Source organism: Ixodes scapularis, unplaced genomic scaffold (genome assembly GCF_016920785.2).
Source record: "Ixodes scapularis isolate PalLabHiFi unplaced genomic scaffold, ASM1692078v2 PGA_scaffold13__105_contigs__length_92229423, whole genome shotgun sequence".
In the NCBI taxonomy this organism is placed as follows: Eukaryota; Metazoa; Arthropoda; class Arachnida; order Ixodida; family Ixodidae; genus Ixodes; species Ixodes scapularis.
The window spans coordinates 90,698,576-90,719,082 of NW_024609839.1; the positions used below are offsets into that span (position 1 = coordinate 90,698,576).

A 20,507-nucleotide genomic window follows, 5' to 3' on the forward strand; every position below is an offset into this window, starting at 1 on the left:
ACGGATCCGACTGCACTGACAAGACGATTGACTATGTCTGTAGAGAACTTCGGCATCTGGAACATTTGTCAATTCGACAGATTCAAAATATCACCCCAATGGTGTTATCCACGATTGCCGAAAAGCTACCCAAGTTGAAAACAATTTGTCTCGTCGGTGAAACAACTTTTTCACGTAAAGATTTCAACGAATTTGTAATTCAAAAATTACCTGAATTATTGTTTGCAAATATTACAGTAAAGTCTTAATCGTTTCTACAAATATTTTGTTTTGTTGACTGAATAAAAGCTTTTCATCTTTCCAAAAGTGCATTTTATTCGATATCTCGTGAATTTTGGTGATGATTATAATATTTGAAACTGAAAATAAACTTTACGATGATTATATTTTTAAACTGTTTATCTGCTTTCAAGGGCGGTGAGTCTGGGTGAGAGGCTAAAGAAATGTGTATAAAAATGGATGTTCTAAAATGTGTTTATTAAACAATGGAAGAGTATCAGTATCTAAAGACTTTAAAACACATCCTTCTGGGCTTCCCATGGCCAGACATATGCCTTGGAGGCGTTCCATAGCGTCCTGATAGACTTCGCCCCAAAGTCCCAGGCTGTCAGCCCAGAAGGCATGCTTGCAAAGCAAGTCAACCAATTTACAATCACATTTCCCTCGTTTAGACACTTTCATCCAGTCCATTGGTTACAATGCGACAAACCCAAGTCACTTCCTAATGATCAGATAATGGAATTGGATTGATGCCAGAACAACCACTCTGTTTGTGGCACACTTTACCATCAGTGAAATGTAACCATCTTGCAGGACTCGATTTGCAATCCTGCATTTCAATGAAAACTCGAACCGCTGCCAAGCTGTCACACGAGAGTGCAAGCCATGCTGGTCGGTCATAACATTGAAAGCACGAAAGGGCCACCACACAGCACGACCAGACATTACGGATCCAACTTACAGTGAGTATAACACCAACTGCAGTGTGAATGCCTTGCCCAGAGAGCCTAGGAATGTTATCATACCAACCCCCCAGCGGCAACCAAGAGCACCCTAGGTGTACCCCAAGGGCCAAATCCCTTTCCCGAAGCAAGCACGTACGCACATATGCACCCCCCCGTGCTTCTCTGACATCTCGAGGCCATCAACCCCTAGTGCGCCCCTGGGGTGCCGAGAACTCCACCGGACCCTGGACTTGGATGCAATCCGAGCCCTGCACGTGGTGCTGAACCGGCCCCGACCGGCGTGGGCAGTAGTGGACGGTGTTGCCATCGTGTCATACGTGCGAGGAGACGTTCTGCCAGCTGCCAACCTGCTACAACAGGCCCTCACGAGCACCCGTGCAGCCCCTCAGCCCGATCCTCGACCCGCCGGATGACATCAATGACAACAAGGGTTCCCCAGCAGCCGTAAACTTGACCAAGTTTGACCTCAAGTTCACAGAGGTGTAAACGCACGCTGTGCTCTTGGGTGTCGTTCACCACTTGACATTGCTCATGCTGTAGCTAATTCCAACGAGCGGTACTACATAGGTGGTATTCACTGGACGCCATATTTGTGCTAACTGCTCACAGCGCATGCCCGGGAAGAGTTTCCCGTCAGCTCTCGGGCAACCGCGAGAGAAGAGGGAGAAATCCTCTTATCACAGGGACTCTCCTCTCCCAGGCTTCCCCAGACGTCGCAGATTACGAGTAAAATTCCTTCTTTCGACCACTTAACTTTTGTCAATACAGGTTCTACTTTGAAAGAAAAATGTACATAATTGGTAGATGGCTTTGGGGGGGAGGGGGGGTATACTAGCTTGTGGTTGGTTAAAATATTTGGGGGTGAGTAAAATTCCTTCTTTCGACCACTTAACTTTTGTCAATACAGGTTCTACTTTGAAAGAAAAATGTACATAATTGGTAGATGGCTTTGGGGGGGAGGGGGGGTATACTAGCTTGTGGTTGGTTAAAATATTTGGGGGTGAGAAGGATGATGATTGTCCTTGTCACAACACCAACAACACTTCGAATCACACCCAAACTCTTATAGACTTCCAAAAATCATTTTTACGACTACTTTATGACTTTGCGAAATAACGTGTGGACATGGATTGGTATTCCGAGGGAGATCTTACATTTGGAGTGGATTGGGTGAGTGATTTGGATTTTTTTTTGAAAATCATAGTAGGAGTGCATAAAAATCTAATTTGACTTATTTATACTCGTAGAATCCACCTTTCTGCAACGGCCGAAACGAGATGTTTCCAATGTACGGCGCATATGTACGCAGCGGACTCGTTGACCACGACATCTCCGTTGCCGAGACTCAAGAAGTTTTCCGCCATCTTAACATACTGGATGCTGGATGTTCTGTCCACTTATTCACGTCATGAAAAGACATTTGTTATCGGTTGAATGATTTTTGGGAGGGCAATCCTATAATGATGCATCTAGACGGTGCACCCAAAAATAGTGTCATTAAGCGTTTGACCACAAGGAACATTAGTCGCGTGTTTGTGACCGATTTCAGATGGATCAAACATTTGCCAGAACACATCGAATATGTCGATGCTTCTTTCATCTTCAATGATTTTAGAGATGAATGTGTTGAAGTGCTTGTCAGGAAGTTGCCAAATCTGAAATATTTGAGCCTGTCCCATGCCCAAAAAATAACGAACAAGGGGATCGAAATGATTGCTCAAAAGGAAGCAAACTTGAAACATTTGGCAATTTATAATTGCAAACAAGTTGATGCAACTGCATTGTCTGTTTTAACAAGTGCTAACCTGAGACTCAAGACACTGTGCATAGTCGGTTGTTCAAATATTACCGATTTCGACTTTTACAGCTTCGCTCAAAACCAACCGGAACTGGACTATGCCTACTGTACTATTCATTGAATTTCTGTTGTTTGTTTAATATGTGAATGAAATGAACTTTACTAATGTATTATGTTGTTGTTTTGATTCAATAAACATTGCTCACTTGTTGAAAAGTATATTTTGTTTTACTTAAATGAGAATTCTCATTCTATATATTTTAAAAGTATAAAAAAGGTAAGTACTTTAATATCGTGCATATTTTTATGTTTTCGTTTTGTTTTGAAATAGATATTGAAATAAACTTGCACCAAGAAAAATGTGCAAAAAACGATGAAATTAAAAAGATTTCATATTTGTAAACGGTAAAAAAGGGGGGTATATAACTACAGTAAGCACCAAGCTTACTCTTAAAACTCTGACTGACTGACTTTTTCATATAAGCCAAAGATGGGGTACACAAAGATCATCTGTACTTGTTCGTATGAAGACTTGAAATCTTACTGTAAAGGAAATTGTAAAACAGCTATTAATTATATGCACACAGACAAAAGTGATGCCAAAATTCCGAAACCTGTAGCTCCAACAAACGTGTTGCCAGGATGTTTCGTGCGACAGGATTGCATCCCTCTTCAATTCGCTTTGGATATCTTCGTAGGTAGAGTTGACATTAATAAACTACATTGATTCTTCTGTAAAGATGACGATATGCTATTTACTATGCATTTTACAGACGACAAAATGGACCCAAAGTGCAGATATATTCGTACCTTTAACAGCATGGTGTGTAACGACGAATTTATTAGTGATATTTGTGATAATTTCAAAGCCTGTAGAGTAATGGATATCATGGACGGATCCGACTGCACTGACAAGACGATTGACTATGTCTGTAGAGAACTTCGGCATCTGGAACATTTGTCAATTCGACAGATTCAAAATATCACCCCAATGGTGTTATCCACGATTGCCGAAAAGCTACCCAAGTTGAAAACAATTTGTCTCGTCGGTGAAACAACTTTTTCACGTAAAGATTTCAACGAATTTGTAATTCAAAAATTACCTGAATTATTGTTTGCAAATATTACAGTAAAGTCTTAATCGTTTCTACAAATATTTTGTTTTGTTGACTGAATAAAAGCTTTTCATCTTTCCAAAAGTGCATTTTATTCGATATCTCGTGAATTTTGGTGATGATTATAATATTTGAAACTGAAAATAAACTTTACGATGATTATATTTTTAAACTGTTTATCTGCTTTCAAGGGCGGTGAGTCTGGGTGAGAGGCTAAAGAAATGTGTATAAAAATGGATGTTCTAAAATGTGTTAATTAAACAATGGAAGAGTATCAGTATCTAAAGACTTTAAAACACATCCTTCTGGGCTTCCCATGGCCAGACATATGCCTTGGAGGCGTTCCATAGCGTCCTGATAGACTTCGCCCCAAAGTCCCAGGCTGTCAGCCCAGAAGGCATGCTTGCAAAGCAAGTCAACCAATTTACAATCACATTTCCCTCGTTTAGACACTTTCATCCAGTCCATTGGTTACAATGCGACAAACCCAAGTCACTTCCTAATGATCAGATAATGGAATTGGATTGATGCCAGAACAACCACTCTGTTTGTGGCACACTTTACCATCAGTGAAATGTAACCATCTTGCAGGACTCGATTTGCAATCCTGCATTTCAATGAAAACTCGAACCGCTGCCAAGCTGTCACACGAGAGTGCAAGCCATGCTGGTCGGTCATAACATTGAAAGCACGAAAGGGCCACCACACAGCACGACCAGACATTACGGATCCAACTTACAGTGAGTATAACACCAACTGCAGTGTGAATGCCTTGCCCAGAGAGCCTAGGAATGTTATCATACCAACCCCCCAGCGGCAACCAAGAGCACCCTAGGTGTACCCCAAGGGCCAAATCCCTTTCCCGAAGCAAGCACGTACGCACATATGCACCCCCCCGTGCTTCTCTGACATCTCGAGGCCATCAACCCCTAGTGCGCCCCTGGGGTGCCGAGAACTCCACCGGACCCTGGACTTGGATGCAATCCGAGCCCTGCACGTGGTGCTGAACCGGCCCCGACCGGCGTGGGCAGTAGTGGACGGTGTTGCCATCGTGTCATACGTGCGAGGAGACGTTCTGCCAGCTGCCAACCTGCTACAACAGGCCCTCACGAGCACCCGTGCAGCCCCTCAGCCCGATCCTCGACCCGCCGGATGACATCAATGACAACAAGGGTTCCCCAGCAGCCGTAAACTTGACCAAGTTTGACCTCAAGTTCACAGAGGTGTAAACGCACGCTGTGCTCTTGGGTGTCGTTCACCACTTGACATTGCTCATGCTGTAGCTAATTCCAACGAGCGGTACTACATAGGTGGTATTCACTGGACGCCATATTTGTGCTAACTGCTCACAGCGCATGCCCGGGAAGAGTTTCCCGTCAGCTCTCGGGCAACCGCGAGAGAAGAGGGAGAAATCCTCTTATCACAGGGACTCTCCTCTCCCAGGCTTTCCCAGACGTCGCAGATTACGAGTAAAATTCCTTCTTTCGACCACTTAACTTTTGTCAATACAGGTTCTACTTTGAAAGAAAAATGTACATAATTGGTAGATGGCTTTGGGGGGGAGGGGGGGTATACTAGCTTGTGGTTGGTTAAAATATTTGGGGGTGAGTAAAATTCCTTCTTTCGACCACTTAACTTTTGTCAATACAGGTTCTACTTTGAAAGAAAAATGTACATAATTGGTAGATGGCTTTGGGGGGGAGGGGGGGTATACTAGCTTGTGGTTGGTTAAAATATTTGGGGGTGAGAAGGATGATGATTGTCCTTGTCACAACACCAACAACACTTCGAATCACACCCAAACTCTTATAGACTTCCAAAAATCATTTTTACGACTACTTTATGACTTTGCGAAATAACGTGTGGACATGGATTGGTATTCCGAGGGAGATCTTACATTTGGAGTGGATTGGGTGAGTGATTTGGATTTTTTTTTGAAAATCATAGTAGGAGTGCATAAAAATCTAATTTGACTTATTTATACTCGTAGAATCCACCTTTCTGCAACGGCCGAAACGAGATGTTTCCAATGTACGGCGCATATGTACGCAGCGGACTCGTTGACCACGACATCTCCGTTGCCGAGACTCAAGAAGTTTTCCGCCATCTTAACATACTGGATGCTGGATGTTCTGTCCACTTATTCACGTCATGGAAAGACATTTGTTATCGGTTGAATGATTTTTGGGAGGGCAATCCTATAATGATGCATCTAGACGGTGCACCCAAAAATAGTGTCATTAAGCGTTTGACCACAAGGAACATTAGTCGCGTGTTTGTGACCGATTTCAGATGGATCAAACATTTGCCAGAACACATTGAATATGTCGATGCTTCTTTCATCTTCAATGATTTTAGAGATGAATGTGTTGAAGTGCTTGTCAGGAAGTTGCCAAATCTGAAATATTTGAGCCTGTCCCATGCCCAAAAAATAACGAACAAGGGGATCGAAATGATTGCTCAAAAGGAAGCAAACTTGAAACATTTGGCAATTTATAATTGCAAACAAGTTGATGCAACTGCATTGTCTGTTTTAACAAGTGCTAACCTGAGACTCAAGACACTGTGCATAGTCGGTTGTTCAAATATTACCGATTTCGACTTTTACAGCTTCGCTCAAAACCAACCGGAACTGGACTATGCCTACTGTACTATTCATTGAATTTCTGTTGTTTGTTTAATATGTGAATGAAATGAACTTTACTAATGTATTATGTTGTTGTTTTGATTCAATAAACATCGCTCACTTGTTGAAAAGTATATTTTGTTTTACTTAAATGAGAATTCTCATTCTATATATTTTAAAAGTATAAAAAAGGTAAGTACTTTAATATCGTGCATATTTTTATGTTTTCGTTTTGTTTTGAAATAGATATTGAAATAAACTTGCACCAAGAAAAATGTGCAAAAAACGATGAAATTAAAAAGATTTCATATTTGTAAACGGTAAAAAAGGGGGGTATATAACTACAGTAAGCACCAAGCTTACTCTTAAAACTCTGACTGACTGACTTTTTCATATAAGCCAAAGATGGGGTACACAAAGATCATCTGTACTTGTTCGTATGAAGACTTGAAATCTTACTGTAAAGGAAATTGTAAAACAGCTATTAATTATATGCACACAGACAAAAGTGATGCCAAAATTCCGAAACCTGTAGCTCCAACAAACGTGTTGCCAGGATGTTTCGTGCGACAGGATTGCATCCCTCTTCAATTCGCTTTGGATATCTTCGTAGGTAGAGTTGACATTAATAAACTACATCGATTCTTCTGTAAAGATGACGATATGCTATTTACTATGCATTTTACAGACGACAAAATGGACCCAAAGTGCAGATATATTCGTACCTTTAACAGCATGGTGTGTAACGACGAATTTATTAGTGATATTTGTGATAATTTCAAAGCCTGTAGAGTAATGGATATCATGGACGGATCCGACTGCACTGACAAGACGATTGACTATGTCTGTAGAGAACTTCGGCATCTGGAACATTTGTCAATTCGACAGATTCAAAATATCACCCCAATGGTGTTATCCACGATTGCCGAAAAGCTACCCAAGTTGAAAACAATTTGTCTCGTCGGTGAAACAACTTTTTCACGTAAAGATTTCAACGAATTTGTAATTCAAAAATTACCTGAATTATTGTTTGCAAATATTACAGTAAAGTCTTAATCGTTTCTACAAATATTTTGTTTTGTTGACTGAATAAAAGCTTTTCATCTTTCCAAAAGTGCATTTTATTCGATATCTCGTGAATTTGGTGATGATTATAATATTTGAAACTGAAAATAAACTTTACGATGATTATATTTTTAAACTGTTTATCTGCTTTCAAGGGCGGTGAGTCTGGGTGAGAGGCTAAAGAAATGTGTATAAAAATGGATGTTCTAAAATGTGTTTATTAAACAATGGAAGAGTATCAGTATCTAAAGACTTTAAAACACATCCTTCTGGGCTTCCCATGGCCAGACATATGCCTTGGAGGCGTTCCATAGCGTCCTGATAGACTTCGCCCCAAAGTCCCAGGCTGTCAGCCCAGAAGGCATGCTTGCAAAGCAAGTCAACCAATTTACAATCACATTTCCCTCGTTTAGACACTTTCATCCAGTCCATTGGTTACAATGCGACAAACCCAAGTCACTTCCTAATGATCAGATAATGGAATTGGATTGATGCCAGAACAACCACTCTGTTTGTGGCACACTTTACCATCAGTGAAATGTAACCATCTTGCAGGACTCGATTTGCAATCCTGCATTTCAATGAAAACTCGAACCGCTGCCAAGCTGTCACACGAGAGTGCAAGCCATGCTGGTCGGTCATAACATTGAAAGCACGAAAGGGCCACCACACAGCACGACCAGACATTACGGATCCAACTTACAGTGAGTATAACACCAACTGCAGTGTGAATGCCTTGCCCAGAGAGCCTAGGAATGTTATCATACCAACCCCCCAGCGGCAACCAAGAGCACCCTAGGTGTACCCCAAGGGCCAAATCCCTTTCCCGAAGCAAGCACGTACGCACATATGCACCCCCCCGTGCTTCTCTGACATCTCGAGGCCATCAACCCCTAGTGCGCCCCTGGGGTGCCGAGAACTCCACCGGACCCTGGACTTGGATGCAATCCGAGCCCTGCACGTGGTGCTGAACCGGCCCCGACCGGCGTGGGCAGTAGTGGACGGTGTTGCCATCGTGTCATATGTGCGAGGAGACGTTCTGCCAGCTGCCAACCTGCTACAACAGGCCCTCACGAGCACCCGTGCAGCCCCTCAGCCCGATCCTCGACCCGCCGGATGACATCAATGACAACAAGGGTTCCCCAGCAGCCGTAAACTTGACCAAGTTTGACCTCAAGTTCACAGAGGTGTAAACGCACGCTGTGCTCTTGGGTGTCGTTCACCACTTGACATTGCTCATGCTGTAGCTAATTCCAACGAGCGGTACTACATAGGTGGTATTCACTGGACGCCATATTTGTGCTAACTGCTCACAGCGCATGCCCGGGAAGAGTTTCCCGTCAGCTCTCGGGCAACCGCGAGAGAAGAGGGAGAAATCCTCTTATCACAGGGACTCTCCTCTCCCAGGCTTCCCCAGACGTCGCAGATTACGAGTAAAATTCCTTCTTTCGACCACTTAACTTTTGTCAATACAGGTTCTACTTTGAAAGAAAAATGTACATAATTGGTAGATGGCTTTGGGGGGGAGGGGGGGTATACTAGCTTGTGGTTGGTTAAAATATTTGGGGGTGAGTAAAATTCCTTCTTTCGACCACTTAACTTTTGTCAATACAGGTTCTACTTTGAAAGAAAAATGTACATAATTGGTAGATGGCTTTGGGGGGGAGGGGGGGGTATACTAGCTTGTGGTTGGTTAAAATATTTGGGGGTGAGAAGGATGATGATTGTCCTTGTCACAACACCAACAACACTTCGAATCACACCCAAACTCTTATAGACTTCCAAAAATCATTTTTACGACTACTTTATGACTTTGCGAAATAACGTGTGGACATGGATTGGTATTCCGAGGGAGATCTTACATTTGGAGTGGATTGGGTGAGTGATTTGGATTTTTTTTTGAAAATCATAGTAGGAGTGCATAAAAATCTAATTTGACTTATTTATACTCGTAGAATCCACCTTTCTGCAACGGCCGAAACGAGATGTTTCCAATGTACGGCGCATATGTACGCAGCGGACTCGTTGACCACGACATCTCCGTTGCCGAGACTCAAGAAGTTTTCCGCCATCTTAACATACTGGATGCTGGATGTTCTGTCCACTTATTCACGTCATGGAAAGACATTTGTTATCGGTTGAATGATTTTTGGGAGGGCAATCCTATAATGATGCATCTAGACGGTGCACCCAAAAATAGTGTCATTAAGCGTTTGACCACAAGGAACATTAGTCGCGTGTTTGTGACCGATTTCAGATGGATCAAACATTTGCCAGAACACATCGAATATGTCGATGCTTCTTTCATCTTCAATGATTTTAGAGATGAATGTGTTGAAGTGCTTGTCAGGAAGTTGCCAAATCTGAAATATTTGAGCCTGTCCCATGCCCAAAAAATAACGAACAAGGGGATCGAAATGATTGCTCAAAAGGAAGCAAACTTGAAACATTTGGCAATTTATAATTGCAAACAAGTTGATGCAACTGCATTGTCTGTTTTAACAAGTGCTAACCTGAGACTCAAGACACTGTGCATAGTCGGTTGTTCAAATATTACCGATTTCGACTTTTACAGCTTCGCTCAAAACCAACCGGAACTGGACTATGCCTACTGTACTATTCATTGAATTTCTGTTGTTTGTTTAATATGTGAATGAAATGAACTTTACTAATGTATTATGTTGTTGTTTTGATTCAATAAACATCGCTCACTTGTTGAAAAGTATATTTTGTTTTACTTAAATGAGAATTCTCATTCTATATATTTTAAAAGTATAAAAAAGGTAAGTACTTTAATATCGTGCATATTTTTATGTTTTCGTTTTGTTTTGAAATAGATATTGAAATAAACTTGCACCAAGAAAAATGTGCAAAAAACGATGAAATTAAAAAGATTTCATATTTGTAAACGGTAAAAAAGGGGGGTATATAACTACAGTAAGCACCAAGCTTACTCTTAAAACTCTGACTGACTGACTTTTTCATATAAGCCAAAGATGGGGTACACAAAGATCATCTGTACTTGTTCGTATGAAGACTTGAAATCTTACTGTAAAGGAAATTGTAAAACAGCTATTAATTATATGCACACAGACAAAAGTGATGCCAAAATTCCGAAACCTGTAGCTCCAACAAACGTGTTGCCAGGATGTTTCGTGCGACAGGATTGCATCCCTCTTCAATTCGCTTTGGATATCTTCGTAGGTAGAGTTGACATTAATAAACTACATCGATTCTTCTGTAAAGATGACGATATGCTATTTACTATGCATTTTACAGACGACAAAATGGACCCAAAGTGCAGATATATTCGTACCTTTAACAGCATGGTGTGTAACGACGAATTTATTAGTGATATTTGTGATAATTTCAAAGCCTGTAGAGTAATGGATATCATGGACGGATCCGACTGCACTGACAAGACGATTGACTATGTCTGTAGAGAACTTCGGCATCTGGAACATTTGTCAATTCGACAGATTCAAAATATCACCCCAATGGTGTTATCCACGATTGCCGAAAAGCTACCCAAGTTGAAAACAATTTGTCTCGTCGGTGAAACAACTTTTTCACGTAAAGATTTCAACGAATTTGTAATTCAAAAATTACCTGAATTATTGTTTGCAAATATTACAGTAAAGTCTTAATCGTTTCTACAAATATTTTGTTTTGTTGACTGAATAAAAGCTTTTCATCTTTCCAAAAGTGCATTTTATTCGATATCTCGTGAATTTTGGTGATGATTATAATATTTGAAACTGAAAATAAACTTTACGATGATTATATTTTTAAACTGTTTATCTGCTTTCAAGGGCGGTGAGTCTGGGTGAGAGGCTAAAGAAATGTGTATAAAAATGGATGTTCTAAAATGTGTTTATTAAACAATGGAAGAGTATCAGTATCTAAAGACTTTAAAACACATCCTTCTGGGCTTCCCATGGCCAGACATATGCCTTGGAGGCGTTCCATAGCGTCCTGATAGACTTCGCCCCAAAGTCCCAGGCTGTCAGCCCAGAAGGCATGCTTGCAAAGCAAGTCAACCAATTTACAATCACATTTCCCTCGTTTAGACACTTTCATCCAGTCCATTGGTTACAATGCGACAAACCCAAGTCACTTCCTAATGATCAGATAATGGAATTGGATTGATGCCAGAACAACCACTCTGTTTGTGGCACACTTTACCATCAGTGAAATGTAACCATCTTGCAGGACTCGATTTGCAATCCTGCATTTCAATGAAAACTCGAACCGCTGCCAAGCTGTCACACGAGAGTGCAAGCCATGCTGGTCGGTCATAACATTGAAAGCACGAAAGGGCCACCACACAGCACGACCAGACATTACGGATCCAACTTACAGTGAGTATAACACCAACTGCAGTGTGAATGCCTTGCCCAGAGAGCCTAGGAATGTTATCATACCAACCCCCCAGCGGCAACCAAGAGCACCCTAGGTGTACCCCAAGGGCCAAATCCCTTTCCCGAAGCAAGCACGTACGCACATATGCACCCCCCCGTGCTTCTCTGACATCTCGAGGCCATCAACCCCTAGTGCGCCCCTGGGGTGCCGAGAACTCCACCGGACCCTGGACTTGGATGCAATCCGAGCCCTGCACGTGGTGCTGAACCGGCCCCGACCGGCGTGGGCAGTAGTGGACGGTGTTGCCATCGTGTCATACGTGCGAGGAGACGTTCTGCCAGCTGCCAACCTGCTACAACAGGCCCTCACGAGCACCCGTGCAGCCCCTCAGCCCGATCCTCGACCCGCCGGATGACATCAATGACAACAAGGGTTCCCCAGCAGCCGTAAACTTGACCAAGTTTGACCTCAAGTTCACAGAGGTGTAAACGCACGCTGTGCTCTTGGGTGTCGTTCACCACTTGACATTGCTCATGCTGTAGCTAATTCCAACGAGCGGTACTACATAGGTGGTATTCACTGGACGCCATATTTGTGCTAACTGCTCACAGCGCATGCCCGGGAAGAGTTTCCCGTCAGCTCTCGGGCAACCGCGAGAGAAGAGGGAGAAATCCTCTTATCACAGGGACTCTCCTCTCCCAGGCTTCCCCAGACGTCGCAGATTACGAGTAAAATTCCTTCTTTCGACCACTTAACTTTTGTCAATACAGGTTCTACTTTGAAAGAAAAATGTACATAATTGGTAGATGGCTTTGGGGGGGAGGGGGGGTATACTAGCTTGTGGTTGGTTAAAATATTTGGGGGTGAGTAAAATTCCTTCTTTCGACCACTTAACTTTTGTCAATACAGGTTCTACTTTGAAAGAAAAATGTACATAATTGGTAGATGGCTTTGGGGGGGAGGGGGGGTATACTAGCTTGTGGTTGGTTAAAATATTTGGGGGTGAGAAGGATGATGATTGTCCTTGTCACAACACCAACAACACTTCGAATCACACCCAAACTCTTATAGACTTCCAAAAATCATTTTTACGACTACTTTATGACTTTGCGAAATAACGTGTGGACATGGATTGGTATTCCGAGGGAGATCTTACATTTGGAGTGGATTGGGTGAGTGATTTGGATTTTTTTTTGAAAATCATAGTAGGAGTGCATAAAAATCTAATTTGACTTATTTATACTCGTAGAATCCACCTTTCTGCAACGGCCGAAACGAGATGTTTCCAATGTACGGCGCATATGTACGCAGCGGACTCGTTGACCACGACATCTCCGTTGCCGAGACTCAAGAAGTTTTCCGCCATCTTAACATACTGGATGCTGGATGTTCTGTCCACTTATTCACGTCATGGAAAGACATTTGTTATCGGTTGAATGATTTTTGGGAGGGCAATCCTATAATGATGCATCTAGACGGTGCACCCAAAAATAGTGTCATTAAGCGTTTGACCACAAGGAACATTAGTCGCGTGTTTGTGACCGATTTCAGATGGATCAAACATTTGCCAGAACACATCGAATATGTCGATGCTTCTTTCATCTTCAATGATTTTAGAGATGAATGTGTTGAAGTGCTTGTCAGGAAGTTGCCAAATCTGAAATATTTGAGCCTGTCCCATGCCCAAAAAATAACGAACAAGGGGATCGAAATGATTGCTCAAAAGGAAGCAAACTTGAAACATTTGGCAATTTATAATTGCAAACAAGTTGATGCAACTGCATTGTCTGTTTTAACAAGTGCTAACCTGAGACTCAAGACACTGTGCATAGTCGGTTGTTCAAATATTACCGATTTCGACTTTTACAGCTTCGCTCAAAACCAACCGGAACTGGACTATGCCTACTGTACTATTCATTGAATTTCTGTTGTTTGTTTAATATGTGAATGAAATGAACTTTACTAATGTATTATGTTGTTGTTTTGATTCAATAAACATCGCTCACTTGTTGAAAAGTATATTTTGTTTTACTTAAATGAGAATTCTCATTCTATATATTTTAAAAGTATAAAAAAGGTAAGTACTTTAATATCGTGCATATTTTTATGTTTTCGTTTTGTTTTGAAATAGATATTGAAATAAACTTGCACCAAGAAAAATGTGCAAAAAACGATGAAATTAAAAAGATTTCATATTTGTAAACGGTAAAAAAGGGGGGTATATAACTACAGTAAGCACCAAGCTTACTCTTAAAACTCTGACTGACTGACTTTTTCATATAAGCCAAAGATGGGGTACACAAAGATCATCTGTACTTGTTCGTATGAAGACTTGAAATCTTACTGTAAAGGAAATTGTAAAACAGCTATTAATTATATGCACACAGACAAAAGTGATGCCAAAATTCCGAAACCTGTAGCTCCAACAAACGTGTTGCCAGGATGTTTCGTGCGACAGGATTGCATCCCTCTTCAATTCGCTTTGGATATCTTCGTAGGTAGAGTTGACATTAATAAACTACATCGATTCTTCTGTAAAGATGACGATATGCTATTTACTATGCATTTTACAGACGACAAAATGGACCCAAAGTGCAGATATATTCGTACCTTTAACAGCATGGTGTGTAACGACGAATTTATTAGTGATATTTGTGATAATTTCAAAGCCTGTAGAGTAATGGATATCATGGACGGATCCGACTGCACTGACAAGACGATTGACTATGTCTGTAGAGAACTTCGGCATCTGGAACATTTGTCAATTCGACAGATTCAAAATATCACCCCAATGGTGTTATCCACGATTGCCGAAAAGCTACCCAAGTTGAAAACAATTTGTCTCGTCGGTGAAACAACTTTTTCACGTAAAGATTTCAACGAATTTGTAATTCAAAAATTACCTGAATTATTGTTTGCAAATATTACAGTAAAGTCTTAATCGTTTCTACAAATATTTTGTTTTGTTGACTGAATAAAAGCTTTTCATCTTTCCAAAAGTGCATTTTATTCGATATCTCGTGAATTTTGGTGATGATTATAATATTTGAAACTGAAAATAAACTTTACGATGATTATATTTTTAAACTGTTTATCTGCTTTCAAGGGCGGTGAGTCTGGGTGAGAGGCTAAAGAAATGTGTATAAAAATGGATGTTCTAAAATGTGTTTATTAAACAATGGAAGAGTATCAGTATCTAAAGACTTTAAAACACATCCTTCTGGGCTTCCCATGGCCAGACATATGCCTTGGAGGCGTTCCATAGCGTCCTGATAGACTTCGCCCCAAAGTCCCAGGCTGTCAGCCCAGAAGGCATGCTTGCAAAGCAAGTCAACCAATTTACAATCACATTTCCCTCGTTTAGACACTTTCATCCAGTCCATTGGTTACAATGCGACAAACCCAAGTCACTTCCTAATGATCAGATAATGGAATTGGATTGATGCCAGAACAACCACTCTGTTTGTGGCACACTTTACCATCAGTGAAATGTAACCATCTTGCAGGACTCGATTTGCAATCCTGCATTTCAATGAAAACTCGAACCGCTGCCAAGCTGTCACACGAGAGTGCAAGCCATGCTGGTCGGTCATAACATTGAAAGCACGAAAGGGCCACCACACAGCACGACCAGACATTACGGATCCAACTTACAGTGAGTATAACACCAACTGCAGTGTGAATGCCTTGCCCAGAGAGCCTAGGAATGTTATCATACCAACCCCCCAGCGGCAACCAAGAGCACCCTAGGTGTACCCCAAGGGCCAAATCCCTTTCCCGAAGCAAGCACGTACGCACATATGCACCCCCCCGTGCTTCTCTGACATCTCGAGGCCATCAACCCCTAGTGCGCCCCTGGGGTGCCGAGAACTCCACCGGACCCTGGACTTGGATGCAATCCGAGCCCTGCACGTGGTGCTGAACCGGCCCCGACCGGCGTGGGCAGTAGTGGACGGTGTTGCCATCGTGTCATACGTGCGAGGAGACGTTCTGCCAGCTGCCAACCTGCTACAACAGGCCCTCACGAGCACCCGTGCAGCCCCTCAGCCCGATCCTCGACCCGCCGGATGACATCAATGACAACAAGGGTTCCCCAGCAGCCGTAAACTTGACCAAGTTTGACCTCAAGTTCACAGAGGTGTAAACGCACGCTGTGCTCTTGGGTGTCGTTCACCACTTGACATTGCTCATGCTGTAGCTAATTCCAACGAGCGGTACTACATAGGTGGTATTCACTGGACGCCATATTTGTGCTAACTGCTCACAGCGCATGCCCGGGAAGAGTTTAACCGTCAGCTCTCGGGCAACCGCGAGAGAAGAGGGAGAAATCCTCTTATCACAGGGACTCTCCTCTCCCAGGCTTCCCCAGACGTCGCTATTCTCCCTCTAGAAGATTATACAAGATTAACTTGCCACTCAAAATTCATACAAAAGCATCTTTCCCCTCTCTCTCTTCCCCGGTGGTAAGAAAGCAGCAGCGAGCTCAGCTATGACCACCAGTCAATACTCCCTATAGGTGGGTGTGCTGGCCTAATTTAAATGTGCAGCAGAGCTGGGTACACCAAGCGGCTGAATTCATGTCTTTTGCATGTCTACTAGAACGACACATGCCAGCTCTGCTTTCCTTCCCGAGGTCACTACCATTATCCAAAAGTCAGTACTGCGATGATGATCTGTTTAATATCGGTACTGGCAGCACCACTTTGAAGTACAGCGCAAGTTCCTCAGAAAGCAATATACTAATTGTGGCACTGTGCTCTCCGACAGATTCTGAATGCTGCTCTTGTTGGACATGCTGCCATACCAATGCTGCTACTTTTGCAGCTTGAGAACCAAGGTCTTAGATGGATCCCCACAAGGAGAGACTGACGTCAGTCTTGCCATCCCTCTACGACCAAGAATTCACACAAGCACCCCTTGCCTTACAAAAATGGTCATCCAAGCAATGGATGTCAAATGGCCTCTACACAGGAGCCACAGTTCAGGCAGAACAGTTATAATGACGAGTTCTGGTAGAAGCTTGGCATAGAGCTGGGGGAACCATTGATACATACTTCTTTTTTCCTCCTGGTATGGCAGATGGGCATGTTAGCCTTGTTAGGCCAAACGTTAAAAAACATTTTTTCAAATTTATCACGTTAAGAAAAGCATGTTTAACAACTTGGTCGGAGCATCAAGTTGTCCAGCTGCCTTTACCAGAAGTCCAAGCTACAACGCATGCCAAAAAAGGAAACGCAGTGTTGTTTATGCATTTTTGTTTTAACAGATTATTGTTTCCAGGTGGACAAGTGATTTACTGCAGATAATCCGCGACGAAAGCCACACTGGTTATTTGCAATGAATCTTTTTTCTAAAAGGTACATTAACCGTCTCTTAATTTATCTTTCGTATGTTCTCCAGAGACAGCAAGTGAGTGCAATGGTTTGCTTATTGAAAGGGAGTGCAGCGTCTTTCCATTGTTTCGGAAGCAGTACAATTTGAGTCTGCTTCCATGCCCGACAAAAGCATGCCTTCTCTCACAGGGAGTTAAAAAAAGGAGGGTTTTGCGCGAGTCATCTGACAACTTTCAAAGCATAGCGTAGTGTAGTATGTCTAGCCCCAGACTAGGTTCTGTATTTTTCTTGGGAGACAGAGTGTGGCAGCACATGGTTGCCAGACACTGTTAAAAAGTGTTTGCTGCTCCATTTTGCCTGCTGATGTATGGGGTGTAACCTAATGCTTGCACAAGGACACCCTATGCCAGCTGAGCACATCCCACATTCAGGGCATCAAAATTGAGCCTGGAATCCTAACCAAAGGCTTTGATATGGTAAGGGCCAAAGTGAACTCATTCGACACTTGGCGGAAAAACTGTGTTCTGACGAGACGCAATTGCGTCACAAGCTTGAGTAGGATCTAAGAGTGCTTGTAGTGACACCACGTCAAAAGAGAGCGAAGGTGAGCCAGTCTTGGCTATGCACCGCATTGCCTTTATGGTCGGCGGCATTTCCACATGTTGGAACCAGGTTGTGGCATATGGAGTTGGCTTCGACTGTTGAGCCCCATCGGGTTAACCAATGCCTGGTTTTTCAAGGAAATGAACCACTGGTTTGATTTAATGGGTAGCAGGCATCCATGCTTTGCCCTAAATTTGCAGAAACCAAAGAAACACTCGGAAGCTTCATTGAAAGGAAAACTGAGACTGGGACAAATAGCAAAATGGACGGCACCCCCAGTCTCAGGTTTTCTTTCAATTATGTTTCCTAACCAGCTCTTTTGCATACCTCCTTGCAACTCAGAAGCTCTTGCCCTCTTGGAGTCTTTCATTGACTTGTTTACAGTGATCCAAATAAGTGACGGGACTTGGAAACCAGTCCACACTGGTGCAGTGATGTGATTGGCCAAAGCCATTTTGGAGGACCTTTTGGAGCAGCCAAAAGAGTGTTTTGGAGCAGCAAATGTGGCCTTTGGAGCAACCAATACAGTGTTTCGGAGCAGCAAAAGTGTTTTTTTTGGAGCAGCCAAGACAATGTTTCGGAACAGCAAAAGTGGCTTTTAGAGCAGATATTGTTAGAATAATAAAAATATTCGTTTGAAGTGCTGTACAACCGAAGGGCACTTTGTGTTGTGTTGTGTTTTGACGTGACGTGTTGTGACGAAACTCGCTGCTTTTTTACTGCCGAGAGATCCCAGAAGTGTACAGTGCTGTAGGCATTGCCGAGGAATTCCGAAAAACCGCTTGCCACCGTTTTACTGGTTCCCAACGTGTCAGATTTTCGTCAAAAGTAAGCAAACGTAAAACAATGGATTGCAAGCGTCCCGGCTGGTGCTTCTTTTGTGTAACCATGTTCGCATGCACGTAAGGGAAACTTCGGCAGGCTTGCAGTTGCGCATGCTTCGTCGCGCAAGCGGAGTCGGAGGCTGTTCGATCGAAACCGAAACCATGCCCCTCCGCTCCGTTGCCAACTGATTCCCAAAATTGTATGCCAAATATAACTGTGGAGCATACGAAAAAAAAAAAAAAAAAACAGTCTGTCAGCACGCTTGCCAGGCCAGCAAACAAGGTGCAAGTTAAAAACACACACACACACACACACAAGAACCAGAGTGCATCAATACAAGACATAGCGAACCAGGGTCAACAAGTTCTTGGAGCGCTTTGAGCAACGACTGAACCAGGGACAAACAAGCGCGCTGTGTGGGTTCAGCGTGCAGACATTGCCTTCATTGCTTTAGCTCACTTCTCTTCCCAAACTTTCTTCTGAGGCAGATTTTTCATGTAACGGGGTCCCTCCAAAGAAAGCCCACTGAGAGAAACCTAGGTAATCAATACTTCAGCTGCATTTGAGTTAAAGAGGGATTTGTATGATTTAAACAAGAACAGGAATGTTGATGAACATATGGCGATACTTAGTTTAATTTTAGAGAGCGCCATATCTGCAGCTACGATGGCAACACCCGACGTCGCTGGACCACGGTGACTGGACCAAATATAGTTTTCCCACGGCCGTTGCTTTCAGGAGCGAGTGCTTCAGCTCGCAAAGTAACTCCCGCAGCGTAAAAATGTGGCTTCGTTTCACAGCATAACGGCATGGCTGGTACCCGGCACGATAGCGTCCGAGCGTCCGCACACACCCGCGTCTATCGTCCCAAATATACATATTTTTTTTTTAAATATGCGACACGAGACCCACGAGACGACGAGAGCGTGAAATGCAAGACGGCGGGAAAACCATGCAAGACTGGATGGACTATTGATGCAGGGTACTTTGTGGCGGGCGGCCGCTTGCGCCACATAACACACGCATGCTCAATTTCGGTACTCAGTTTAGTTTCGGCTTTGAAAGGCGACCGGTCTTTTGGCGCAGGTTTGGCGCAGACTATCTATATTGCGGCAAAATGTAGCAGGATGTAGCAAGGTTAGCCCCTTGGCGCAGTTTGGCGGAATTGACGCAGCAATCACATCACTGCTGGTGTGCTACTCGGCACAACAAGCATTCTGGGACTACAGACACAACTTCTCCAGCAAGATGGTTTCAGTTTTGTGTTGAAAAGTAGATTTAGGCAAGACAGCCGCGAGCACTTGTTTTCAATGATTTGTCTTAAAAACACGATCCCTGCTCCTTACCAGTGCAAAGTAGCATTGCGAGTTGTAACTGTGTCGCAGTACCTGGAAGCACCAAGGAAAGCTAGAGCACAGACGATGGAGCTTTCTTCCTAGCATTCGTAGAGCCAGGTACCACGACAGTCCTGAAAGACCAATTCTTTTCAGACAGACTGATCTGTGAGTTGAGAAAAGAGTGGCTTTGACTGCATGACAGGTTATGTCATTACGCATCTTGTAAAAGGAAATGCGTGATCAGCAAGGAACAATGGTAGGCCCCAACAACCTCAATGCAGCCCTCGACTGTACACATTCAAAGTGCTACACCTAGTGCGACTAAATAAAGCTACGCTTTTAGAGTATCGGCACTCTTTTCTCCCACTGTTTGATGCCGCCACGATGGTCATTCGTCAGTTTGAGTCACGTGACATCTGTTGACTCGACGTTGGCTAGTGGGCGCTGCCATCTTGTGGCGTAGATCCCTCGGTCGGCG

General features: G+C 43.0%; 1 protein-coding gene across 3 annotated transcripts in view; it reads right to left on the reverse strand.

Annotated features, from left to right (window-relative positions):
* Positions 1–20,507, reverse strand: part of LOC115331324 — a 264,070-nt gene that overhangs the window by 187,549 nt on the left and 56,014 nt on the right. The window lies entirely within an intron of this gene.